Raw genomic sequence first — 26,973 nt, 5'->3', positions numbered from 1 at the left:
ATTCTTAGAGGTACTATATAATTTTTACTGCATCACATCAGAAGAGGCATCAGGTCCAGTTGTTCAGTTTATTCAGGGGAAACTTAAGTAGTAGGTTCAAGGAATGTCAGCCCAATTTATCTACAAATAAATGCAAAGTTCCCCATCAACATTTTACCCAGTGATTTTAGAAGCCACCGATGATCTTTGATCAGATCACTAAGGATTGCAAAATAATGACTTCCTTAATTTTATTATGTTTTATGAATTATCTGTTCTACTACAAAGATTTTTTTTCACATTAACTATTTGTTATTCTGAAATTCTGAAATAGAGGTTGCATAAGTAGGAGAAATTAAAAGCTTGATTATTTCCTTTACCAATTTTCAGGATACATGTCCCAGCAAACCAATGGGGCTTTTAAAATTTTTTAGTATCATGAGGGAGTAAAATATGTAAAATACGTAAAACTTCTTCAGGTTGGCTTTTGAGACATTTTTACTTGACCCCCGTAGTCTTGGATAGCTTCCTTTCTTTTAGTTCAAAAAGATATCCCAAGATCACATTGTTTCCTGTCATGAAAAAGGATACTTGGAAAGTATACTAGATTGGTTTAACACTACTCTATATCCATTCAGCCACTGACACTCTCCCTTGGTGTCTTACTTCTTGTCTGTCACATCCTTAGCAATGGCTCATACCATTCCCACAGTCACAGAGCCGGCTTTCTGTTGCAGTTGCTGCCACAACTACAGCTTAAGGAGGCCCCAGCATGATACCAGCTGACAAGAAGATCCTGATTAAGTTCCTGCACCATGGATTTACCAAATCTGCTGGACATCTAGAACCCTGCCAGAGAGGTGGGTAACCAATCTACAAGTGCTGTGATATGGGGTAGAGTTGAACAACCGCTTACTTGGGCCAGGAAGAAGCAAGCACAATAATTCTTTTCCCTTCCTTCCTGAATATGAGCTGTTTAGGGACAGAGTTTTTTTGAGACAGAGTCTTGCCCTGTCGCCCAGGCTTGAGTGCAGTGGTGCGATCTCAGCTGACTGCAATCTCCGCCTCCTGGGTTCAAGCGATTCTCATGACTCAGCCTCCTGAGTAGCTGGGATTATAGGCAGCCACCACTATGCGGCTAATTTTTGTATTTTTAGTAGAGATGGGGTTTCACCATCTTGGCCAGGCTGGTCTCAAACTCCTGACCTCATGATCCACCCGCCTCGGCCTCCCAAAGTGCTGGAATTATAGGCATGAGCCATTGTGCCTGGCCTAGGGACAAAGTATTTCACATGCCTTCTCTGAAGACTTCCCTGAAGTCAAGAAACAAGTTGTACAAATTAAAAATGGAAAAACTGTTTATATTTCTATAATTTTACTTCAATGATATACAATTACAGGATTCGAGAGAAATAGGCAAATTCCTGCTATCAGTTTGCTATTCTGAGGCATGTTGATGTCACAACTTTAGAAGACATGAGTATCTCACACTGGGCAAGAATCGAAACAACTATATGCATTTGAATAAATTCATTCATTTATTCAACAAATATTTGTGATAAACCTTAGGTGCATGTGATTCAGAAGTAAAAGATATATTCTAATCCTCAAATAGTTTATGTCTACTGGCAAAACATATTTGTGAACAAATGTGCAGATAACTTCTCAGTTATTACGTATCTTTCTTGCACTTTCATTTTTGTAAAAGTCTTCCCAGAACCTCTGTTCTGCCCTTATTTCCAGGAGGTAGAGGCTGACCTTCAAAGCTGGAAGCAGAGTTACGATCTCCTTTTCTTTAGCTAAGTGATTTTTTTTAAAACGTCTTTCTCTGCTGTGGTTGAGAAATGGCTGTTCATAACAAAGGCTGGAAACAATGCCAAAGGGAAAGTAATATTTTTCTCTTGATCTTTTTTTCTCAGTTTACTAAGCCATTGCAATCATTTTCCCATTTGTTTCTTGCAACTCAGGAGGTAAACAGAGCGGGTGTTGTTTCTTCATTGTACATAAGAGGAAACTGAGGCCCAGAGAGATTAACTTTCAGATTCAGGGTTACTAAACACAAAAACAGGGTAAGAATCCTAGTCACATTTCCTGGGCCACTTTTTTTTCCCAGTGACATTTTAATAGAGCTAAAACACCTAGGTAAGAGGTAGAAAAATAGTAGTGTATATTGATCCCACTGTGCCGTCTGTTCTTAGATCTACTTATTGATTCAGCTGCACCCTCTATTAAGAGATCAATTTCAGAATGTCTGGTGTCTAAGAAAGAGTGAAAGAACCAGGCTCAGGAGCAGGAGTGAGGTAGCTCCAGGGATTCAGTCCTCTTGCATATCCTGTTCTGATGGCTTTCTACCCCAGTCCTCTAGTCCTCACTCTTGGGTCCTACTTTTTCTGCTGCTGACTGAGTAGACCCACCTATTGGGTCTCTGACATATATTGTGAGTTCTCTTTATTCCCATTCATTTGGATGTTGAATAATTGTTATCTCACCCATGTCAAACACAGAGTGCTACTTTGTGAAACTGTATTAAATCAGACCATGAATGCATAGATGTATACCTCTAATCTGGAATTCTGCTTGAGATTAAAAGGTCAGTTCTGCCATTTCCTTTTTTCTTGAATTTCTTATCTCATGCCCTGATGCATTTGTATTCTTAGGAGCATTGTGGCAATCAGGGATTTGTTTGTTTTAAGGAAAAAAAAGATTGTTGCTTTGCTAAGCAAAAAAAAAAAAAAAAAAAATTAACAAAATAAATAAATGTGAATAATGTGGGATAATTTCAGAAAGAAAGGAGAAATGAAAGAATCAGGCTTACCAGGAGCAAGCATGAGATGGCTCCGGGGAGCCAAGAAGTTGAATTTAACTGATAGGCTTGGCAGCATGTTGCTGCTGCAGTGATTCAGCTTCCTCAATTTTCCTGTGCTAGAGTCAATGTGTTCAGGATCGAAAGTCCCAGAGAGTGAGTCTTGATTTTTTTAGCATTTGGTCACATAAAACCGTAGTCAAGCCCTAGCTGGGGAAGAACTGGACCAATAGTCCCCCAAAACTGTGAGCAGTTGGCAAGAATAAATTCCCCCAAAAGTGTTTAGAGTGCTGTGTCAAAAATAAAAAGAAATGAATGATAATCATGCAATTTGCAGAGTATATTGGCAAGAGCAATGAACTGAAATTAGAAACCGTGGATTCAAATTTCAGTGCTTCTATTATTTAGCTGTGTGATCTCAGCATGCTATTTCATGTTTCTATGGTTCAACGTCCTCATCTACAGAATAAAAAGCTTGGAGTAGAAGATAGCTAATGCTCATTTTTTTTTGTTTGCTCTGAAATGGTAATTTTCTAACTGTAGGAGGTTCTTCCCAGGTAAGGAAGTCCTTGCCAATTAGTGAATACCTTCATTGTTTATAGACCTTAATCATTTCTCCTGCTTCTATTTAGAGGTCTATTTCATGGATTAACATGTCTTGTAGCAAACACCCTTAAAGGGTTCTTAGTTTTCATCCCTGTCTACCATTCTGTGCTGACCCCAGTATATTTCCATAGTCTTGGTTTTCCTTTGCTCAGTTCATTTCCTTCTGAAAGACAATATTTGGTCTCTTCAGTACTGTCCAGGAGGTGTGCTTTTAATTTCTTTTTCACAATAAGCAATACAGAAGCTATTTGCTGCTTTCACTTTTTCCCCCTTAGGAACTTAGTCAAACTGGAAGCAGCATTCCAACACTGTATTTCCCACCTACATGAATTAAATGCTTAAAATTTTAAAGAGTTTTATTTTCTTAATTCCATGCAAAACAAACATTAAGTTGGTCCTAAATAAAATGTTTGACACCCCTTTTTCTATTTTCTTCACATTTTATTCATATTGATACCAATAGTCATTTTCCTTTAATTCATGCATCACTTAGGTGGGCTGATTCTATGTATTGTCACTGAGAAAAATAAACTCTTACTCTTTCATCCTCATATAATATTCACTCTGTGTTAGACACTGATATGGTTTGGCTCTGTGTCCCACCCAAATCTCATGTCAAAATGTATTCCCCACGTCAGGGGAGGGGCCTGGTGGGAAGTGACTGAATCATGGAGGCCGATTGGATTGCCCCCTTGCTGTTCTTATGATAGTGAGTTCTCATGTGATCTGGTGGTTTAAAAGTATGTGGCTTTCTTCACACTCTCTCTCTCCTGCTCCATGATGTAAGACATGTCTACTTCCCCTTAGCCTTCCACCATTATTGTAAGTTTCCTGAGCTATGTGGAACGGTGAGTCAATTGAACCTCGTTACTTTGTAAATTACCCAGTCTCAGGTAGCTCTTTAAGCAGTGTGAGAATGAAGTAATACAGCCACAGAGTTAGGCTCTGTTACAAATGTACAGATATATAAAATCTAATCCTTACCCTGTAGGATCTTACACCCTAAGATTTTTGAAGGGAGAGAAAACATATCAGGTCCCTAAAATAAAGACTGAAAATAATGAATATCACAAAAGAGTAGCAATGCAGGCCAGGCGTGGAGGTTCATACCTGTAATCCCAGCACTTTGGGAGGCCGAGGCAGGTGGATCACCTGAGGTCTGGCGTTCGAGACTAGCCTGACCAACATGGTGAAACCCCACCTCTACTAAAAATATAAAAATCAGCCAGGTATGGTGATGTGAGCCTGTAATCCCAGCTACTCAGGAAGCTGAGGCAGGAGAATCACTTGAACCTGGGAGGCGGAGGTTGCAGTGAGCTGAGATCAAACCATTGCACTCTAGCATGGGTGACAGAGCAAGACTCCAGCTCAAAAAAAAAAAAAAAAAAAAAAAACACAAAAGGAATAGCAACCCATTGTTATAAACTATAAAGAAAAGAAAAATTTAACTCCATTCATGTAAACAGAGAAGGCTTCATGGGACAAAGCAGTATTCGAACTAGGTTGGAACTGGGTAAAGAGGGAACTGGTCTACTATAGTCTACTTTTTCTCCCCAACAAACTATTTACCACATAGAAAGAGTGACTAACAAATAATTGGTTCCTGACTTATTTGTGTCCAACCCTCCAATAACATCCCACTGAATTTGGAATAGAATATCTACCCCTTACTGTGGCTTACAAGGCCCTGCATGGTCTGGTCTTTCCTCCCACCATTTTCACATTCAATTATTATTTTCCAGCCATGATGGTGTTTTTTCTAACTCTCAAATATGGCAAAGGACATTTGTCTTTGCTGGCTTTTTTTGTCCAGAAAAGACACTTGTCTCTGCTGGCTTTTTGTGGGGGGTGGGGGTGGGGAATGGTATCCAGAATCCTCTTTTCCAGATATTTACATGACTGGTGCTTTATTGTCATTTAAGTCTCACTCTAAACATTACAGCTTCAGTGAAGACTTCCATGAACCTAATCTAAATTAATTTATCTCCAAGGCTCTATTGCACTCCTCTACTTTGCTTCTCTCAAACTACCTAAAATTTCCCTGTTTATTCACTTGTTTTCTTTATAACTTCCTGCCTTCCCATGACTAGAATTTCATTAATAGTTTTTAATGTCTGATGAGCTTTTGTGTGATAAGTAATAATAATGTTTGACTTTATTATTGTCTAGTTTATTAATAGTATTGTATTAAACAATACGCTTTAAAAATTCCTTTAAATAATTGGCTGTGCAAATTAACGAGAAAATTTATGACTCTAGCAAAGTAAATTCCCCCAAATATTTAAATATTCATTTACCAAAACATTTTAAAAATACTTTACATTTTATTTTCAATGTTTTAAACACCTTTTAAATAAAAAGACAAGATACTGCTAAAAATTACAAAGTTAATGAATATATATACTCCAAAGTCAAGAATGAAAGTGTTTCAGGTTATTCCTATCTGCATTTTTCATTATTTCTCAGCTTGTCTTCCTGAATTTTTATTAAAACTCTGTCTGGGGTTTTAATAATATTTTGTCTTAAAGAAAAGGGTAGTGTTTCAGACTAACCAGATTTTGGGTATGAATTATTTAGAGTTCAAGTTTTTGTTGGGACATGGCTCTAGTTGAGTCATCCAAGGTGTTTTATAGGCTACTAATGGTTAGTAAATACCTTTTAATAGGAAAATTGTAATCATTACAATTTTGCAAAAATAAAGTCATGAGACTTTATTTTTTTAATAAAGGTTTTGAGTTTTTGAAACTCCATAGCTTTCCAACAAATGTAGGATTCTTTTAATTTTTACCAATCCACTGCCCTGTCGATTTGAGGTACTAGTTTGGTTTGTTAGTGTCATTAAGTGGTATGTATTTCTTATTAGTATTTTATTATAATTAGTTGGACCATTAAGAATTGTCAACTCCTAGGAGATGAGGGATTGTGTTGTAGTCAGGTCTACTCTTTTGTACATTTGGTTAATTTTTCAGTTTAAGACATGCGGTTGAACCTTTTTTTAAAACTTGGTTACTGTGTGTGACCACTGAAGCTGATTAGCTCTAGACACCCTTTGAATCTGATTAATTACATATAATCAGACCTTCCTTTTCTTTCTACTGAATCCACTTTTGGTGGGATAACTTGGCTCCCTTCTATACTCTGTGTTGGCCAAAGGAAGTAAATATCTAAACTTAAAGATAAATATTTAATTAATACTTTTATATATTAACAATCCCTTATATATTCAAGTCAATAAACTATTAAATATATTCTATTATAATCACAATTTTCATGTATTATAATTCCTATTGGTAATCTTTTTTTTTAATTTTTTATTGCATTTTAGGTTTTGGGGTACATGTGCAGAACATGCAAGACAGTTGCATAGGTACACACATGGCAGTGTGTTTTGCTTCCTTTCTCCCCTTCACCGACATTTGGCATTTCTCCCCAGGCTATCCCTCCCCAGCTCCCAACCCCCAATGGCCCTCCCCTTTCCCCCACAATGGACCCCGGTGTTTAGTACTCCCCTCCCTGTGTCCATGTGTTCTCATTTTTCATCACCCGCCTATGAGTGAGAATATGCAGTCTTTCATTTTCTGTTCTTGTGTCAGTTTGCTGAGAATGATGTTCTCCAGATTCATCCATGTCCCTACAAATGACACGAACTCATCGTTTCTGATTGCTGCATAATATTCCATGGTGTATATGTGCCACATATTCCCAATCTAGTCTATCATCGATGGGCATTTGGGTTGGTTCCAGGTCTTTGCTATTGTAAACAGTGCTGCAATGAACATTCGTGTGCATATGTCCTTATAGTAGAACGATTTATAGTCCTTTGGATATATACCCAGTAATGGGATTGCTGAGTCAAATGGAATTTCTATTTCTAAGGCCTTGAGGAATTGCCACACTGTCTTCCACAATGGTTGAACTAATTTACACTCCCTATTAGTAATCTTATATGAACTTCTCCTGTTTGAGTATTATTAGAAACATACAGACTTCCTTAGATTTCATCAGTTTAGGTAACTACTGTAATAGTCATAATAATTATCTGAATCTTATTTTAATGCTCAAACTACATAAATTTGACCAATGACGGTCCTGAAATTTGCCTCTTTTTATTTCAGAATTGTTTTTTTCTGACATTTAAAGAAAATTATTGTATTTAGTAACAACTCCTTTAGAGTTCAATGTTCTCATCTATAAAATAAGAAGCACCAAGTAGCTGTTTCATATCCATAGTGATATTTTTCTACCCTAAAGTTTGGATTCATTTACCTTTCAAGGAGTCCTTATTGTGTGTGTGTGTGTAGATTGGAGACCAAAATGCGCATACTGGAGGATTATAATGAGATTTGGGTGACATATAATAAAGTTGGCATGCATGTTGTGAATAGACAGTTTTTTCCACTCAATATGTCATATAACTGCATCAACATACACACCCACACACCCCCACTCCACACACACCTATATGTGATAAAGCATATACATAAGAAAGAATAAAATATATAAAGATATAAACCTAGAAATTTTGATTTTTTAAACATCCAGATATGGAGGACTCTGGGAAGATGGCATTAGAGTTTTTAAATTTCTCCAAATCCCATATAAACAGGGAAAGGAACTAGGATAGCAAAACCTAAAACATATAGACAACATCTACCATTAAGCTAACACTAGGTTAACTATAAACTTCAAAATATAAGCAGGTGGGAACCAACCAGTACCACCAAGAAGCACCACATGGCATCAGCAATAATGTGAGAGAAAGCAGAGGAATGGCAAAAGGTTTCTGATGTCTATAAGAGCTGAAGAATACCCAAATCACCAGCAGGTCGTCACTGGTAAACTTGTCAGAGCATTTTGAAGTTAGCAGGTACAACTGGGAGTAACTGAGTTAGCCACCTTTGTTGACTATTCACAGTTAAGAGCTAATGGGTGATGGAAGTACAATGATTTTGGAAAAATCTGGGCTTTATAATCTCTTACTAGTAACCAGTGAAAATTTTCTTCCAGTATCAAATCATGTACTGCATAGAAAATACTGAGTAGAACCTCAACATTAAAAAAGGAAGGACATGGTTTATATAGAAACACTAGGGAGAAGGAACTAAAGCTAACAGACCTCAGGAAAAAGCCAGCTTTTGTTTTCGAACACATTTTGATCGTGTCTCACTACAGCTTTGAACTCCTAGACTCAAGGAATCCTCCTGCCTCTGTTTCTTGAACAACTGAAACTACAGGTGCGAACCACCCTGGCTTGAACACATTTTGAAAATAACAGAAGGGGGAAATCTAGAACTAGTAAGCTAGGAAAGCTATCCTGATTTACCCTTTTTCTAATATAGAAAAATAAATACTATGACAATCACAACAGAAAAGATTTTTTATAAAATACCACCAAGGTTCTTATAATTAAAAAAAAACCTAGGAGCTAAATAGCTAAATATTACCCTTTCAGACAATGAAGTCATGCCAGGACAATCTACATAGAAAAATACATCAAAACTGTAACCAAACACCACATTTTCTCACTCATAGGTGGGTATTGAACAATGAGAACACATGGACACAGGGAGGGGAGCATCACACACTGGGGTCTGTTGGGGGTGCCTAGGGGAGGGACAGTGGAGGGTGTGGGGGTGTTGGGGAGGGATAACATGAGGAGAAATGCCAGATATAGGTGACTGGGGGATGGAGGCAGCAAATCACATAGACATGTATGCATCTATGCAACAATCCTGCATGATCTGCACATGTACCCCAGAATCTAAAGTACAAAAAAAAAACCCTGTAATCAAATTTCTCATACTGACACAAAATAATTTAAGAAAATGTTAATAGCTATGAAACAACATAAATCATAATTTTTAAAATTTAGAAATAAGGTAATTGAAGAAGAGATAGAAAGATTTGACTATTTGAGCTCATAGAATACAGAAAATCATTGCTAAAACAAAATGTTACTTCTGAGTTTAACAATAAACCATGAAGAACAAAGCAGTGAGTCAACAAATAGATAATGAATGCCTTTAGAGAAACAGAACATAAAAAGTAAAAAAAAAATTAAAAAGAAATAAAGCATTAAAAGTATTTGAGAGACAGTGACAATTACAGGTGACAGGAAAAGAAGACTCAGCATACACGTAAAGGGAGAGCCTGCAGATAAAAACTAAAGCAATAAATGAGAACAAATACTAGAAAGTATACATCAAGAGAACTTCTCTGAAAAGAAAGATGGCTTAAAACCATGTGTTGAAAGGGCATATTATATTCCTGCTGATGAGACAGCTAATTCTCTTCTGAATTTATCTTTTGTAATACAGATGCTCCTTGACTTACAATGGGGTTATGTCCCAATAAACCCATCATCAAAAATGGAAACCCATCATAAATGGAAAATATTATAAGCCAAAAGTGCATTTAATACACCTCACCTACCAAATATCATTATAGCTTAGCTTAGCTTACCTTAAATATGCTGAGAACACTTACATTACCATACAGTTGAGCAAAATCATTGAACACAAAGCTTATAGTGAAGTATGGAATATTTCACTTTATTTATTTATTAAATACCATACTGAAAGTGAAAAGCAGAATCTGTTTTCAAAACAAAGTTTCTACTGAGTGTGATTTGCTCTGGCCTCACTGTTAAGCCCGTATGTACCTCCCCAAATGAGATCAATAGAAACTAACACTTGCTACTAACATTTTGTCTTTCAATATCTTCCCCTGAAGGCTTTGGTTCTACCAGATACATTAAATGACTTCTGATTTTTTCTTCTGGTGATAATTTTGCTGCTTTCCTACTGAAAACATGAAATGTGTCCCCCCATCATTACAGTCCCAGATAAAAGTTTTCTAACTGATCAAACTCAACTGCTAACCCCATTGCACATATTTTTTGTTATTATAGCACACAATTCTGGTACTAATACTTTACTATTCAGGATAGAGTAGTTGCATCCTGGTTGCTAACAATCTCATAATCTCAATAAACAGTAAGACTTTGTTTTCATGCTATGTCTCTATTGCAGGTTGGCTAGAGTCCAACAATGTCTGCCTCTATTGATTTACATTTCTTTAATTATTAGTAAAGTTGAACATTCTTTTCATATTTTAAAGTCACTTTTAGCTCATATTGAGATTATCTTTGCTTCTGATGTTGCAAGAGCTCTTTAAACATTAAGATAGTATTTCTTTGTGCATCATAATTGTTAATATATTTCCTTTTGTTACCTTATTTATTTATTTATATTTATTTATTTTTTGAGAATAATAGAATAGAATAATTTTACAGAATCTCACTCTGTTTCAAGGCGCCAGTCTGGAGTCAGTGGCGTGATCTCGGATCACTGCAACCTCCTCCTCCTGGGTTTGAGCAATTCTCCTGCCTCAGCCTCCCGAGCAGTTGAGACTACAGGCATGCGCCACCACGCCCAGCTAATTTTTGTATTTTTAGTAGAGACGGGGTTTCACCATGTTGGCCAGGATTGTCTCGATATCTTGACCTTGTGATCCGCCCACTTCGGCCTCCCAAAATGCTGGGATTACAGGCGTGAGCCACCGTGCCTGGTGTTACCTTATTTTTCTTAAAAAAAAATTCCATTTCATATTGAAAAGCTAGAAAGATCTTGAGTCAACAACCTAACAGGCCTGGTGTGGTGGCTCACACCTGTAATCCCAGCACTTTGGGAGGCTAAGATGGGCAGATCATGAGGTCAGAAGACCGAGCCCATTCTGGTTAACGCAGTGTAACCCAGTCTGTATTAAAAATACAAAAAATTACCTGGGTATGGTAGCATGTGCCTGTAGTCCCAGCTACTTGGGAGGCTGAGGCCAAAGAATCACTTGAACTTAGGAGGCAGAGGTTGCAGTGAGCCAGGATCGTGTCACTGCACTCCAGCCTGGGTGACAGAGCAAGACTCCATCACAAAATTAAAAAAAAAGAAATCATGAACTCAAGATCGATTAAGGACTTAAATGTAAAACCCAAAACTGTAGAAATCCCAGAAGGAAACCTAGGCAATACCATTCAGGACATAGGGACAGGCAAAGATTTCAGGACAAAAAATGCCAAAAGCAATTGCAATAAAATAAAAAAATGACAAGTATGATTTAATTAAACTAAAGAGCTTCTGCACAGAAAAAGAAACTATGAACAGAGTAAACAGACAACTATGGAATGTGAGAAAAGTTTTGCAATCTATCCATCTGACGAAGGTCTAATATCCAGGATCTGTCAGGAACTTAAACAAATTTACAAGAAAAAAGCAAATAACCTCATTAAAAAGGAGGAAAAGGACACTTTTCAAAAGAAGACATATATGTGGCCAACGAACATATGAAAAAAAGCTCAACATCACTGATCATTACATAAATGCAAAAGAAAACTACAATGATATACTACCTCATACCAGTCAGAATAGCTATTATTAAAAAGTCAAAAGAAAATAGATACTGGTGAGATTGTGGAGAAAAAGGAACGCTTTTACACTGCTAATGGGAGTATAAATTAGTTCAGCCCCATTGTGGAAGACAGTGTGGCAATTCCTCAAACAGCTAGAGGCAGAAATACCATTTGACCCAACAACTGTGTTACTAGGTATATACCCAAAGGAATATAAATCATTCTCTTACAAAGATACATGCATGCCTATGTTAACTGCAGCATTATTCACAATAGCAAAGGCATGGAACCTACCTAAATGCCCATCAATGATAGACTGGGTAAAGAAAATGTAGTACATATACACCATAGAATATCATGCAGCCATAAAAAGCACTAAATCATGTGTTTGTAGAGACATGGAGGAGCTGAAGGCTGTTATCCTTAGCAGGAAAAGAAAACCAAATACTGCCTGTTCTCATTTATAAGTGAGAGCAGAATGATGAGAACACATAGACACATTGCAGGGGAACAACACACACTGGTGCCTTTTGGAAGGTGAGGGATGTGAGGAGGGAGAGCATCAGGAAGAATAGCTAATAAATGCTGGGCTTAATATCTAGGTGATGGTCTGATCTGTGCAGCAAACCACCATGGCACACATTTACCTATGTAACAAACTTGCACATCCTGCACATGTCTCCCTGAACTTAAAGTTGAAATTAAAAAAAAATTATGTTATAGTGAACATGTAAAATTTTTAAGTTTTATGTTGTCAAATTTATCTAGCTTATCATTTACGGCTTCTGAGTTTTATATTTCAACTCAAAAGTTTTACTCACTTTCAATAATAAAAATAAAAATTTTCCCATATTTTCTTCTAGTATTTTTTTAACAGTGGATATTTTCTGCACTTGTACTCTATAATCTGCAATAATCTCTTTGATTCCCACACACTAATCATTGAAATTTTTATATTTATTGGCATTTATTAAAAAACTTATTTTCCTACTAATTTGGTATTTTCTTTTCAGTTTCACAATTTCCCCCTAATCTGGTAGATATATATATGTATATATATATATTTGTGGCTGAGTCTATTTCCCCTTCTCTAATGCAGTAATTCTTAAAGAATATATCAGGAGAGTATGGATCCAAGATGGCCGAATAGGAACAGCTCTGGAGTGCAGTTCCCAGCAAGAGCAATGCAGAGGGTGAATGAACACTGCATTTCCAAATGAGTTTTCACTACCCACAGACCAGGAGATTCCTGGGCTGAAAAGTGCTATGAGTTTCCAACATGGCTGTTTCAGCCGGCACAGTGGGTCTCCGCGTAAAAACGCACACAAATCTAGGCTGCTGTTCCAACTGGCACCTGGAATGCCTGGGAGACAGAGTCACCCATTCAACTGAAAAAAAGGGGGTTGAAACAGGGAGGCAGCTGATCTGGCTCGGTGGATCCCACCCCCACAAAGACCAGCAATCTGAAATGTGCTGGATTGAAATTTCACAGCAAGTGCAGTTGGACCTGGTACGGTCCAGCTCTGTGAGTGTGGGGCATCTGCCATTACCAAGGCAGTCCACTACTACTGAGGTAGACTGCCATTACTATACCTCTGAAAATAAAACTGCAATGAAGTTCACACAGCAGCTGGGCAGAGCGCACAGCAGCTCAGCAATGCCTCTGCTGGCAGACTGTGACTAGGCTACCCCCTTCCTGGGCAGGGCATCTCTGAAAAAAGGCAGCAGCACATCAGGTTATGAGTTCCACTGCAGCAGACTTAAATGTACCTGCCCAGCCGATCTGAATGGAAAAATGGAGCTCCCAGCACAGCACTTGAACTCCTATAAGGGACAGATGGTCTCCTCAAGCAGCTCTCTTACCCAAAGAGACATCTCATAAAGGAGAGCTCAGGATGATATCTGGCGGGTATACTTCTGTGATGAAGATAACAGAAGAAGAAACTGGCAGCAACCCTTACTATTCTGCAGCTGCTGCAGGTGATCTGCAGGCAAGCAGGGTCTGGAGTGGACCTCCAGCAGTCCTAGAGCAGAGGGGCCTGACTGTTAGAAGGAAAACTAAAAAACAGAAAGAAATAACTTCAACATCAACTAAAAGGACAATCACTCAGGTACCCCATCTGAAAGTCACCAACTACAGAGACCACAGGTAGATAAATCCACAAAGATGGGAAGAAACCAGTACAAAAAGAATAAAAACACCCAAAACCAGAATTTCTTTCCTCCTCCAAGGGATCACAACTCCTCACGAGCAAAGGAATAAAGCTGGATGGAGAATGAGTCTGATTAATTGACAGACACGGGCTTCAGAAGGTGGGTAATAACAAACTTCTCTGAGCTAAAAGAACACATTCTAACCCAATGCAAAGAAACTAAGAACACTGAAAAGAGGTTTGACAAAATGCTAATGAGAATAAACAGCTTAGAGAAGAATATAAATGACTTGATGGAGCTAAAAAACACAACACGAGAACTTTGTGAAGCATACACAAGTTTCAATAGCTGAATCAACTAAGCAGAATAAAGGATATCAGAGACTGAAGATCAACTCAATGAAATAAAATGAGAAGACAAGATTAGAGAAAAAATAGTGAAAAGAAATGATCAAAGCCTCCAAGAAATATGGGATTATGTGAAAAGACCTAATCTATGTTTGACAGGTGTACCTGAATGTGACAGACAGAATGAATCCAAGCTGGAAAACACTCTTCAGGATATTATCCAGAACTTCCCCTACCAAGCAAGGCAAGCCAACATTCAAGTCCAGAAAATACAGTGAATACTGCAAAGATATTCCTCAGGAAGAGCAACCCCAAGGCACATCAGATTCACCAGGGTTGAAATGAAGGAAAAAATGATAAGGGCAGCCAGAGAGAAAGGTCAAGTTACCCACAAAGGGAAGCCCATCAGACTTACAGCATATCTCTCAGCAGAAACCCTACAAGCCAGAAGAGAGTGAGGGCTGATATTCAACATCCTTAAAGAAAAAACTTTCAACCTAGAATTTTGTGTACAGCCAAACTAGACTTCATAAGTGAAGGAGAAATAAAATCCTTTATGAACATGCAATTGCTGAGAGATTTTGTCACCACCAGGCCTACCTTACAAGAGCTCCTGAAAGAAGCACTAAACATAGAAAGAAACAACCAGCACTAGCCACTCCAAAATGTACCAACTGGTAAAAAGCATCGACACAATGAAGAAACTGCATTAACTAATGGGCAAAACAAACAGCTAGCATCAAAATGGCAGGATCAAATTCACACATAACAATATTAACCTTAAATGTAAATGGGTTAAATGTTCCAATCAAAAGACATAGACTGACATATGGATAAAAAGTCAAAACCCATTGGTCTGCTGTATATGGGAAACCCATCTCATGTGCAAGGACACACATAGGCTCAAAACAAAGGGATGTAGGAAGATTTACCAAGCAAATGGAGAGCACAGAAAAGTAGGTGTTGCAATCCTAGTCTCTGATAAAATAGACTTTAAACCAACAAAGATCAAAAGAGACAAAGAAGGGCATTACATAATGGTAAAAACATCAATGCAACCACAAGAGCTAATGATCCTAAATATATATGCACCCAATACAGGAGCACCCAGATAGATAAAAAAGTTCTTAACAATGTACAAGGAGACTTCAACTCCACACAGTAATAGTGGAGGACTTTAACACTCCACTGTCAATATTAGACAGATCAACAAGACACAAAATTAACAATGATATCCAGGACTTGAACTCAGATACAGACCAAGCAAACCTAATAGACAGCTACAGAACTCCCCACCCCAAATCCACAGAATAGATATTCTTCTCAGCACCATATCGTACCTACTCTAAAACTGACCACATAATTGGAAGTAAATCACACCTCAGTAAATGCAAAAGAGTGGGAATCATAACAAACAGTCTCTCAGACCACAGTGCAATCAAATTAGAACTCAGGATTAAGAAACTAACTCAGACAGCACAACTTCATGGAAACTGCTACTGGATCTTGAATGTTCACTGGATAAACAATGAAATGAAAGCAGAAATAAAGATGTTCTTCGAAACCATTGAGAACGAATATGCAACATACCAGAATCTCTGGGACACATTTAAAGCAGTGTCTAGAGGGAAATTTATAGCAATAAATGCACACATGAGAAGCAAGGACAAATCTAAAATTGACATCCTATCATCAAAATTGAAAGAGCTAGAGGAGCAAGATCAAAAAAACTCAAAAGCTAGCAGAAGACAAGAAATAACTAAGATCAGAGCAGAACTGAAGGGCATAGAGACACAAAGAAACCCTTCAAAAAATCAATAAATCCAGGAGCTGGGTTTTTTTGAAAATATCAACAAAATAGACAGACTGCTAGCCAGATTAATAAATAAGAAAAGAGAGAAGAATCAAATAGATGCAATAAAAATGATAAAGGAGCTATCACCACTGATTCCACAGAAATACAAACTACCATCAGAGATTACTACAAACAACTCTATGCACATAAACCAGTAAACCTAGAAGAAATGGATAAATTCCTGGACATTTCCACCCTCCCAAGCCTAAACCAGGAAGAAGTTGAAACCCTAAATAGATCAATAACAAGATCTAAAGTTGAGGCAGCAATTAGTAGCCTACCAACCAGAAAAAGCCTAGGTACAGTTGGGTTCACAGCCAAATTCTACAGACATGCAAAGAGGAGCTGGTACCACTCCTGAAACTATTCCTAACAATCCAAAAAGAGGGAATCCTTCCCAAATCATTTTATGAGACCAACATCATCCTGATACCAAAACCCGGCAGAGACACAACAAAAAAAGAAAACTTCAGGCCAATATCCATGATGAACATCGATGCAAAAATCTTCAATAAAATACTGGCAAACCAATTACAACAGTACATCAAAAGGCTTATCCATCATGATGAAGTAGGCTTCATCCCTGGGATGCAACGTTGGTTCAACATACACAAGTCTATAAATGTAATCCACCACATAAACAGAGCCAAAGACAAAAGCACATGATTATCTCAATAGATGCAGAGAAGGCCTTCGACAAAATTCAACAGCTTTTTATGCTAAAAACTCTCAAGAAACTAGGTATCGATGGAATGTATCTCAAAATAATAAAAGCTATCGATGACAAACCCACAGGCAATATCATACTGAATGGGCAAAAACTGGAAGCATTCCCTTTGAAATTTGGCACTAGACAAGGATGCCCTTTCTCACCACTCCTATTCAGTATAGTATTGGAAGTTCTAGCCAGAGAAATCAGGCAAGAAAAAGAAATAAAAGGTATTCAATTAGGAAAGGAGGAAGTCAAATTTTGTCTCTATTTATAGATGACATGATTGTATATTTAGAAGACCCCATTGTCTCAGCCCCAAATCTCCTTAAACTGATAAGCAACTTCAGCAAAGTCTCAGGATACAAAATCAACATGTAGAAATCACAGGCATTCCTATACAACAAGAACAGACTAAAAGAGAGCCAAATCAAGAGTGAACTGCCATTCACAATTGCTACAAAGAGAATAAAATACATAGGAGTAAAACTAACAAAAGATGTAAAAGACCTCTTCAAGGAAACTACAAACAACTGCTCAAGAAAGTAAGAGAGGACACAAACAGATGGAAAATCATTCCATGCTCATGGTTAGGATGAATCAATATTGTGAGAATGGCCATACTGCCCAAAGTAATTTATAGATTCAACGCTATCCCCATCAAGCTACCGATGATCCTCTTCACTGAACTGGAAAAAGCCACCTTAAACTTCATGTGAAACTAAAAGAGAGCATGCACAGCCAAGACACTCCTAGGCAAAAAGAACAAATCTGGAATTACCACACTACCTGACTTCAAACGTTACTAAAAGGCTACAGTAATCAAAAGAGCATGGTACCAAAACAGAGGTATAGACCAGTGCAACAGAACAGAGGCCTTTGAGGCAATGCCACACATCTACAACCATCTGATCTTTGACAAACCTGACAAAAGTAAGCAATGAGGAAAGGATTCCCTGTTCAATAAACGGTGTTGGAAAAACTGGCTAACCATGTGAAGAAAGCAGAAACTGGACCCCTTCCTGACACCTTACACTAAAATTTACTCCAGATGGATTAAAGACTTAAACATAAGACCTAACACCAGAAAAACCCTAGAAGAAAGCCTAGGCAAAACCATTCAGAACATAGGCATAGGCAAGGACTTCATGACCACAACACCAAAAGCATTGGCAACATAAGCCAAAAGGGACAAGTGAGATCTAATTAAACTCCAGAGCTTCTGCACAGCAAAAGAAATAATCATTAGAGTGAACCAACAACCAACAGAATGCAAAAAAATTTTTGCAATCTACCCATCTGACAAAGGACTAATATCCAGTATCTACAAAGAACTAAAGCAGATTTACAATAAAAAACCAACCCATTCAAAAGTGGGCAAAGGACATGAACACTTTTCAAAAGAAGACATATATGAGGCCAGCAAACATATGAAAAAATGCTCATCATCACTGGTCATTACAGAAATGCAAATCAAAACCACATTGAGATACCACCTCACATCAATTAGAATGGCGATCATTAAAAAATCTGGAGATAACAGATGCTGGAGAGGATGTGGAGAAATAAGAACACTTTTACACCCTTGGTGGGAATGTGAATTAGTTCAACCATTATGGAAGACAGTGTGGCGATTCCTCAAGGACCTAGAAATAGAAATTCCATTTGACCCAGCAATCCCATTACTGGGTATATATCCAAAGGATTATAAAGTATTCTATTATAAAGACATATACCCATGTATACTCATTGTGGCACTGTTTACAATAGCAAAGACCTGGACCAACCCAAATGTCCATCAATGATAGACTCGATAAGGAAAATGTGGCACATACCCACTATGGAATACTATGTAGCCATAAAACACAATGAGTTTGTGTCCTTTGTAGGGACATGGATGAATCTATAAACCATCGTCCTCAGCAAACTGACACAAGAACAGAAAATCAAACACCGCATGTTCTCACTCATAGGCAGGTGTTTAACAATAAGAACTCACGGACACAGGGAGGGGAGCATCACGCACTGGGGTCTATTGCAGGGGAAACGGGAGGGACAGCGGTGAGTAGGGAGGTTGGGAAGGGATAACATGGGGAGCAATACCAGATATAGGTGACGTGGGCGGGGTGGAGGCAGCAAAGCACATTGCCATGCATGTACCTATGCAACAATCCTGCATGTTCTGCACATATAGCCCAGAACCTAAAGTGCAATAAAAAATATATAAAGAAAAAATAAAAGAAAATATCATGAACCCATCTTCTCCCATTCTCAGTGACATATTATTGAGTATGGTTATTCCAAGGAAGCCCCTGAAACTCTGAATAGCTTAAGTTAAATATGATACCATCTCCTGGCCATAGTGGTCCAGGGAAGGACCTAAGTCTCTCTGAAGGTAGTTACATACAAGGAGAAATTTTTTTGCCCTTTTTGAAAAGAGAAATTTACTCTCTCATCCGAAGGAACTAAACCACTTCTTTTTTTTCTTAGTAAGTATAATGTGAAGATTTTAAGTCTGGAACATGTCAGCTACTTTTCAACTGTAATGGATAAGCCTAGATCTCCTGAGTGCTACCAAATAGAGCCTGAGGATAAGGCAGACATGCAGACATCTTGGCAGGCCAAGGGAAGGGATAAAGATAAATGATGCTGCATTACTTGATTACCAGATCTAGTCCTGCTTGAATTTAGACCTATATTTGAATTTTTTACTTATATGAAACAGTAAATTTCTCCCCTTTTGAAAAGCCAATTGGAGTTGAATTTTCTGTCACTTGCAACCAAAGGATTCCTGATGCTTATTTTTTATTATCCTTGCTATTTCCAACAGTTCTATCTTCAAATTTCATTTTACTATGAGTCAGATGTAACTGAGTAGGATACGGGTTTATTCTGCCTTGTAGCTACTTTCTTTTTGTTCCACACCAGAATAGACTTACAGAATTTATATAAAATGAATTAGTTTTCAACATTTAAATTGAAAAGAAGTTCCAAAAATATGCAGATTTTTTTTTTAGCAATAGGCCTAGAGTTGCAACAATTAGCTGGAACTAAATAGCCACAACTATATGAAGATGAGTCATAGTGGCCCCAGTTTTCCACAGTCCCTATATCTCTATTGCCTTATATTAGGCACATGTCCTTTGCTTATTTTCCTGTCTGGTCTTCCTGAGTTGTGACTGTGTTCTCTGATGTCCAACATGGTAATAATGGGGACGGAGAAGAAGAGGGTTCCAGACATGTTTCATTGAGGAACAAGAGAATAAAGATTCATAGAGAAAATCTTTATTACTTTAATCTCTATTTTTCTATATAGTGAATTGCCATTCCTACAGGGAGTATTTAATTTAAAAACTTTTAGAAAAATAAGAATTACTTTTTCAAAAACTGAAACTACAAAAGCAGTTAAAATAAGAAGGTTTAAAGTGATTTTCTTCTGCTTAATTTGATACATTATATTTGCCTAAAACCTGATCTCATAATTGAATGTTACTTGAATGAATGTGCTAGTGGTGGCATAAATCTTTTTAAATTACAAACATCCAAAAATATCACTTAGATCAGTTCTTACCTTCAACACATTCTGCTTTATATAAATCCATCTTGACTGAGTCTAAATGACACTCAGTGGCACACTTTAGTTCTTTGTAAAAGGTTGCACTAACAAGCATATGTGATTGTAACATATTACCAGCCCCTCCACATAAGAGAATGAAATCAGTCCAAGGCCAGTGACAGTGTCAAGGAGGATTGTTTCTCCTTTCTAAGTCAGAGGGATCATGGACATTTTCCAAAGGAGTCTGAATTTTGTTCTTGTAAATGACTAGGCAGCCTGACTTCTAATAGAATACAACTGGCAGCTAAAGGAGTAGCAATATGTGAATCAGAATACTCCTTTTTAAAATAAAAATCTATGAAACTCAAAAGTTTGTTGTGATATGTTACAGGCATTTGAATAGTGTGTAGATCTAGTAGGTACTTTTAACATACACACATCTAACATTAAATGTTAAAATGTACTTTAATAAATATTCTATAAATATTTTATCAATGTAATTCATGTATTATTTTCTTAGAAGAAAGATACGTGTTTATTTACTTGTGTTAATATTCAAGTTAATGGTCTATAAAATCTATTTAGTGTTCAAAATCTAATCTTCTCATTGGTGACTTTGAATACAGAGTTGGGAATGATAAAGGAGTAAAGGAGATGTCAATGTTTACTGATTCATAATAACCGCTACCAATAGTGAGTACTTGCTGTATGCTAGACATGGTTCTGAAAACGCTATCTACATTTCTCACATGTATATATATTCATTATATATATATCTACATTTATGTGTTGTGAAGACTCCATGAATATACATATATATGTATATATGAGAATAAGCATATATATATGTATATGCTTATATATGTATATATGAGAATAATAAGCATGTGTTGTGAAGACTCCATGAATATACATATATATTATACATACATACATATACATATATGTATATTCATGAAGTCTTCACAACACATGCTTATTATTCTCATTTTACTTGTCCAAGGCCTCTGGCCGGTTTGAAATGCTTTCTTGTTGTAGGGGTAGGAGGTCATAGGAATTCTGGCTCAGGAAGAAATAGGGGGATATTTATGAGGAGAATGACAGTCGGAGATGTATTTATATACTAAAATATTCTGTTACTTTCTCTAACATTTTATTTTGGTTATCCCTTTAGTTAGGTGTTATGCAACTATTTCTGGCCAGGCGAACCTCATGAATGTATATGCTGCCTCTGTGCAAATTAGAAAAGGGCTCCACTCTGCAGGCAGTGCTTGGCCAGGAGAACATGAGTTGCATTTCCACCAACACACCTTGTAACTCACTTTATTCAGATCCCTTGTTCATGACACAACCTGTAGTACCATTTCCTGTGTCTCTGACTGAGGAAAAATAAGTAAAAATGAGAGTAATCTAATAATCTAAAGTTAAAACAGCAGTTTCTGAGGTCATCATAGGAGTAGCAACATGATCTCTTGTGGTATTCAAGAGGAAGCTGAGTCACAGGGTCAGCCTACAGTCCAGTAACCATTTTTGCACATAGAAACTATTTTTCAGCTTGGAGATTTGGGGATTCTGATTTTATTTTTATTAAGGAAGTCACAAGGGTAATTTTAGTTAAGGAGATTGTCTTTTAGATGATAAGGACCTCAAATAAACTTAGATAAATAAAGAGCATTAATTTTTTAAAAAGCAAATAATGTATTAACTAAACAATTGAAAGTCACACTGACCTATTTGGAAGGCTTCCTAGAGAACAGGTGATTAGGGAAGTCAAAGAGGAAATCTTTTCCTTACATGTCAAGGCAGGTGTTACATTTATAAGGAGTGTAAGGAGCAAAAGTAGTATGATGATTGTTAGGGAGTTTTGAACAGGTGCATTGAAAATATATGGAAGTCGTAAACTGGGTAAAGATACTGGGACAAAGGAGATATTAAGTGATATGGGAGCTCTGAATATAAAGTGCTTTAAAAAATCTTTATGCTGGAAATATAAAGGAGTGATATCAGCAAGATGGCAGAATAGGATTTTTCAGCAATTGTTCCCTTGCAGGACCATCAATTTGAAAACTAAGTGAGTACCTGACTTTACAATGGACACCAGCGCTAGGGCCCCTCCACTGAAACCCAGCATGAGGTCAGTACCTATAGTTCTTGGCTCCAGGTTACAGCTCCAGAGTTAGGCCTGCTCTAGGGCTACGCCAGCTCCACAGCCCCAGGCTTCAAGCCTGTTCCAGCCCTCACCCCTACAATCCAGACTCCAGTCTGGCACCTGCAGCCCTAGGGTTCAGGGGCACTCCAATGCCAGATCAGTACCTGAGGCCCCAGGGTCCAGAACAGCTTCCATGGACCTAGTCTCCAGGCTAGAACCTGAAGAACAAGTCTCCAGGAAAGGCTCTATAACACCAAGCATCAGGCTAGCACCCATGAATTCAAACTCCAGACCCTGGCTCCAGGCATGCTTTAGTACTAGACCCAAGCTTCAAGGCAGTCCCCATGAAACTAAGTTCGAGGATACGCAAGACACAGATCTATCTACTGCAGTAGAACAGATTCTATGCCTTCCCCAGTGTATCTCAACATTGGGCTGACCTCTGTTGACCTAGGCTCTAGAAATGCCCTTAGTATCCAGGCTCAAGGTGCAAACTCAGGACCCATGCATGCCCCCATGGAGCGAGGCAACAAAGCCATTCCATTACCAGGCTAGCTCCCATGGTCTCAGGCTGAAGACCCACCTCAGCACCAGGCTGGTACCCATGGCCCCAGAGTCCAGTTCATTTACCACAAACACAAGCTCCAGACCCAATCCCAGGGACCCAGGCCTCAGGCCCATCCCCATGGACCCAGTCAACAGGTCCACCCCAGTGAACTCTAATACCAGGCTGGCTCCCATAAATTCAGGATCCTGGCCCACCCAAGTAGACCCTAAACTCCAGAATTATTCCAGTGGACCCAGGCTCCATGCCAGGCCCCAAGAGCCCAGGCTCCTGGCCAGGCACTTGGACCTTAGTACCAGGTCTACTCACCTGCTGACCTAAGCACCCCCTCAGACTGTTCATGAACTCCAGTGCCAAGCTTTCCTATGAACCCATGCAGGTGACCTGTCCAGAATATGGACTGGCTGACTGGTGAAGAACTTTCTCTACCAAAGCCAGTCTATAAAGAATGGTAATGATGCTTACTTCTTCAAATGCACACATACCAATGCATGGCCACATAATACCATGGGAATAATCAGTGAAATGTGACACCACTAAAGGAATAAAATAAAGCAGTAGTAACTGATCCTAAAGAAAGAGATCAAATTAAGTCTGCTGGACATGAGTAAAAATAATAATCATAATGATGCCCAGTGAGCTACAAGATATACAGATCAGCAACTAAACAAAATCATGAAAATAATATACAAACAAAATTAGAAGTTCAAAAATATAGAAACCATACAAAAGAACTACACAGAAATTCTGGAGCTAAGTAACATAAAGACTATAATGAGAAATTCTACAGAAAGCTTAAATGAAAAATTCAGTCAAGCAGAAGAAATAATCAATTAGCCTGAAGACAAGTCATTTGAAGTTAACTGGTCAGAGGAACAAAAAGTAAAAGAAGGAAAAAGAGTAACAAAAGTCTACAGGAATTATGGGACACCATTAAGCAAATCAATATATGTGTTATGGGAAAAAATATATATGTATTATGGGCACAGAGTTTATTTAAAGAAATTATGGTATCTTGGCAGCTTTTGTGACCAAACAATAATAAAAAGAAGAAGAACAAAAATAGTGACAGAAAACTCCCCAAATCAGAAAGAAAAATGAACATCCACATCTATGAAGCCCAAACACTATCAAATGGATTAAAAATAAAAAGATATTCACCAAGACACATTATAATCAAATTATCAAAAGGCAAAAACAATGAGAGAATTTCAAAAACCAGCAAGAAAAAAAGCAATGTGCCACATATATAGCCATGTTTGTAAGACTACCAGTGGATTTCTCAGTAATATCTGTAAGACTACCAGTGGATTTCTCAGTAATATCTGTAAGACTACCAGTGGATTTCTCAGTAATATCTGTAAGACTACCAGTGGATTTCTCAGTAATGTCTGTAAAGACTACCAGTGGATTTCTCAGTAAAAACTTTGCAGGCAAGATGAGAGTGGGATAATATATTTTAAATGTTGAAAGAATCCGCCAACTAAGAATACCATCTATGGTAAGGCTATCTTTCAAAGATAGAGAAATAAGGGCTTTCCCAGACAAATAAAAGCAAAGAAGTTCATCACCACTTGACCTGCCTTAAAAAAGGGAATTCTATAAGTTAAAATGAAAGAACACAAACAGCATGAAAACATGTGAAAATATGCTATAATAATGAGAATATAGTTAAATTCAGAATATTCAAATACCATAATGGCAGTGCCTAAATCACTTTTAACTCTAGTATAAAGGTCAAAAGACAAAAGTGTTATAAATGAATATAGCTAAAATAATATATTAATGGATGCATGATATGTGAAAAATGTAAATTGTGATGTCAACAACATAAAGTATGGGCAAAGAAAAAGTTAAAATGTATAGGTTTTGTATGCTATTAAAATTAAGTTTTTATCAGGCTAAAAGATACTTCTATAAGAGCTTTATTTTGCAAACTTTATGATAGTCCCAAAGAAAAAACCAGTAGTAAACACACAAAGATAAAAAAAATCAAAGAATAGCTTTATAGGAAATCATCAAATCACAAAAGATAGCAAAATAATAATAAAGAAAGAAACCACAAAACAAAAAATAAGTTTAAATGGCAGTATGTCCTTTTCTACTTATAATTACTTTAAATGTAAGTGGGCTAAATTCTCTGAACAAAAGGTAGATAGCAGAAGAAGAGATAAAATCAGACAAATGAAAACACTACATACTACTTACAGACTTTCACTTTAAGAATACATGCACAGATGTGGTGCCACATGCCTGTAATTCCAGAACTTTGGGAGGCCAAAGCAGGTGAACTGTTTGAGCTCGGGAGTTCAAGGCCATCCTGGGTCACATGGCAAGACCCTGTTTCAAGAAAAAAAAAATTAGCTGGCTGTGGAAATGTGTGCCTGTAGTCCCAACTACTCGGGAGGCTGTGGTGGGAAGGTCGCCTGAGTCCAGGAGGTTGAGGCTGCAGTGAGCCGTGATTTCATCATTGTGCTCCAGCCTGGGTGACAGAGGGAGACACTGTTTCAACAAAGGAAAAAAAAAGGAAAAAATAAATTTAAACAACAACAACAACAAAAAGGAATAATACACACAGGCTGAAAGTGAAAGAATGAAAACAGTTATTCCATGCAAATGGTAACCAAAATAGAGCAAAAGTGATTATACTTATCAGATAGACTTTAATAAACAGCTATCACAGGAGACAAAGTTATTATAAAATGATAGAGGAGTGAAACCATTAAGAGAATATAACAATATAAATATATATGCAGCCAACATTGGAGCACCTAAACATATAAATATATATATATAAGATAACTGAAGAAAGAAGTTGACAGCAGTAGGATAATAGGGGACTTTAATGCCTCACTTTCAATGATGGCAATAGCATTCAAACAGAAAATCAATAAGAAAACAGTAGACTTAAACAACAGTGTAGACCAAATGGATGTAACAGACATATACGGAACATTCCATCCAAAATCAGCAGAACACACATTTTTTTTTTCAAGTGCACATGAAACACTCTCCAGAATAGACCTTGTGTTAGGCCACAAAACAAATCATAACAAATTTAAGAAGACTGAAATCATAGTAAGTATATTCTCAAATCACAGTAGTATATAGCTAGAAATAAACAACAGAAGAAATTTCAGAAAATTTACACACATGTAGAAATTAAACAACATACTCTTGAACAACTAGTTGATCAAATAGAAATCAAAAGGGAAATAAAAAATATTTTGAGACAAATAAAGATGGAAACATAACATACAAAAAGTTATGAAATGCAGCAGAAGCAGTAGTTATAAGAGGGCAGTTTGCAATGATAAATGCCTACATTAAGAAAGTAAGATCTCAAATGAACAATCTAACTCTACACTTCAAGGATCTAGAAAGAAGCAAAACATACTAAGCCCTTGGTCAGCAAAAGGAAGAAAATGATAATGAACACAGCAGAAGTGAATGAAATAGAGACTAGAAAAACAATAGAAAAAAATTAATAAACAATAAAATTGTTTAAAAGATGAACAATATTCACAAACCTTTAGCTAGACCAAGAAAAAAGAGAAAAGATTCAATTAAATAAAATTATAAATAAAACCGGAGAAATCACAACTGATACCATAGAAATACAAAGGATCATCAGAGACTACGTGAACGATTATATGCCAACAAAAAATAGACAAAGAAATGGAGAAATTCCTAAAAATGTACAGCCTACTAAAATTGAAACATGAAGAAATAGAAATTCTGAACAGATAAATCAGGAGACTGAATCAATAGCCAAAAACTTCCAGCAAAAAAAGAGCTCAGAACATGAAGACTTCACTGGTGAATTCTACCAAATATTTAAAGAAA

The sequence above is a fragment of the Callithrix jacchus genome, chromosome 9 (genome assembly GCF_049354715.1).
Source record: "Callithrix jacchus isolate 240 chromosome 9, calJac240_pri, whole genome shotgun sequence".
Taxonomy (NCBI): Eukaryota; Metazoa; Chordata; class Mammalia; order Primates; family Cebidae; genus Callithrix; species Callithrix jacchus.
The sequence above is the reverse complement of the archived record's forward strand: the minus strand, read 5'-3'. Positions refer to the sequence as shown.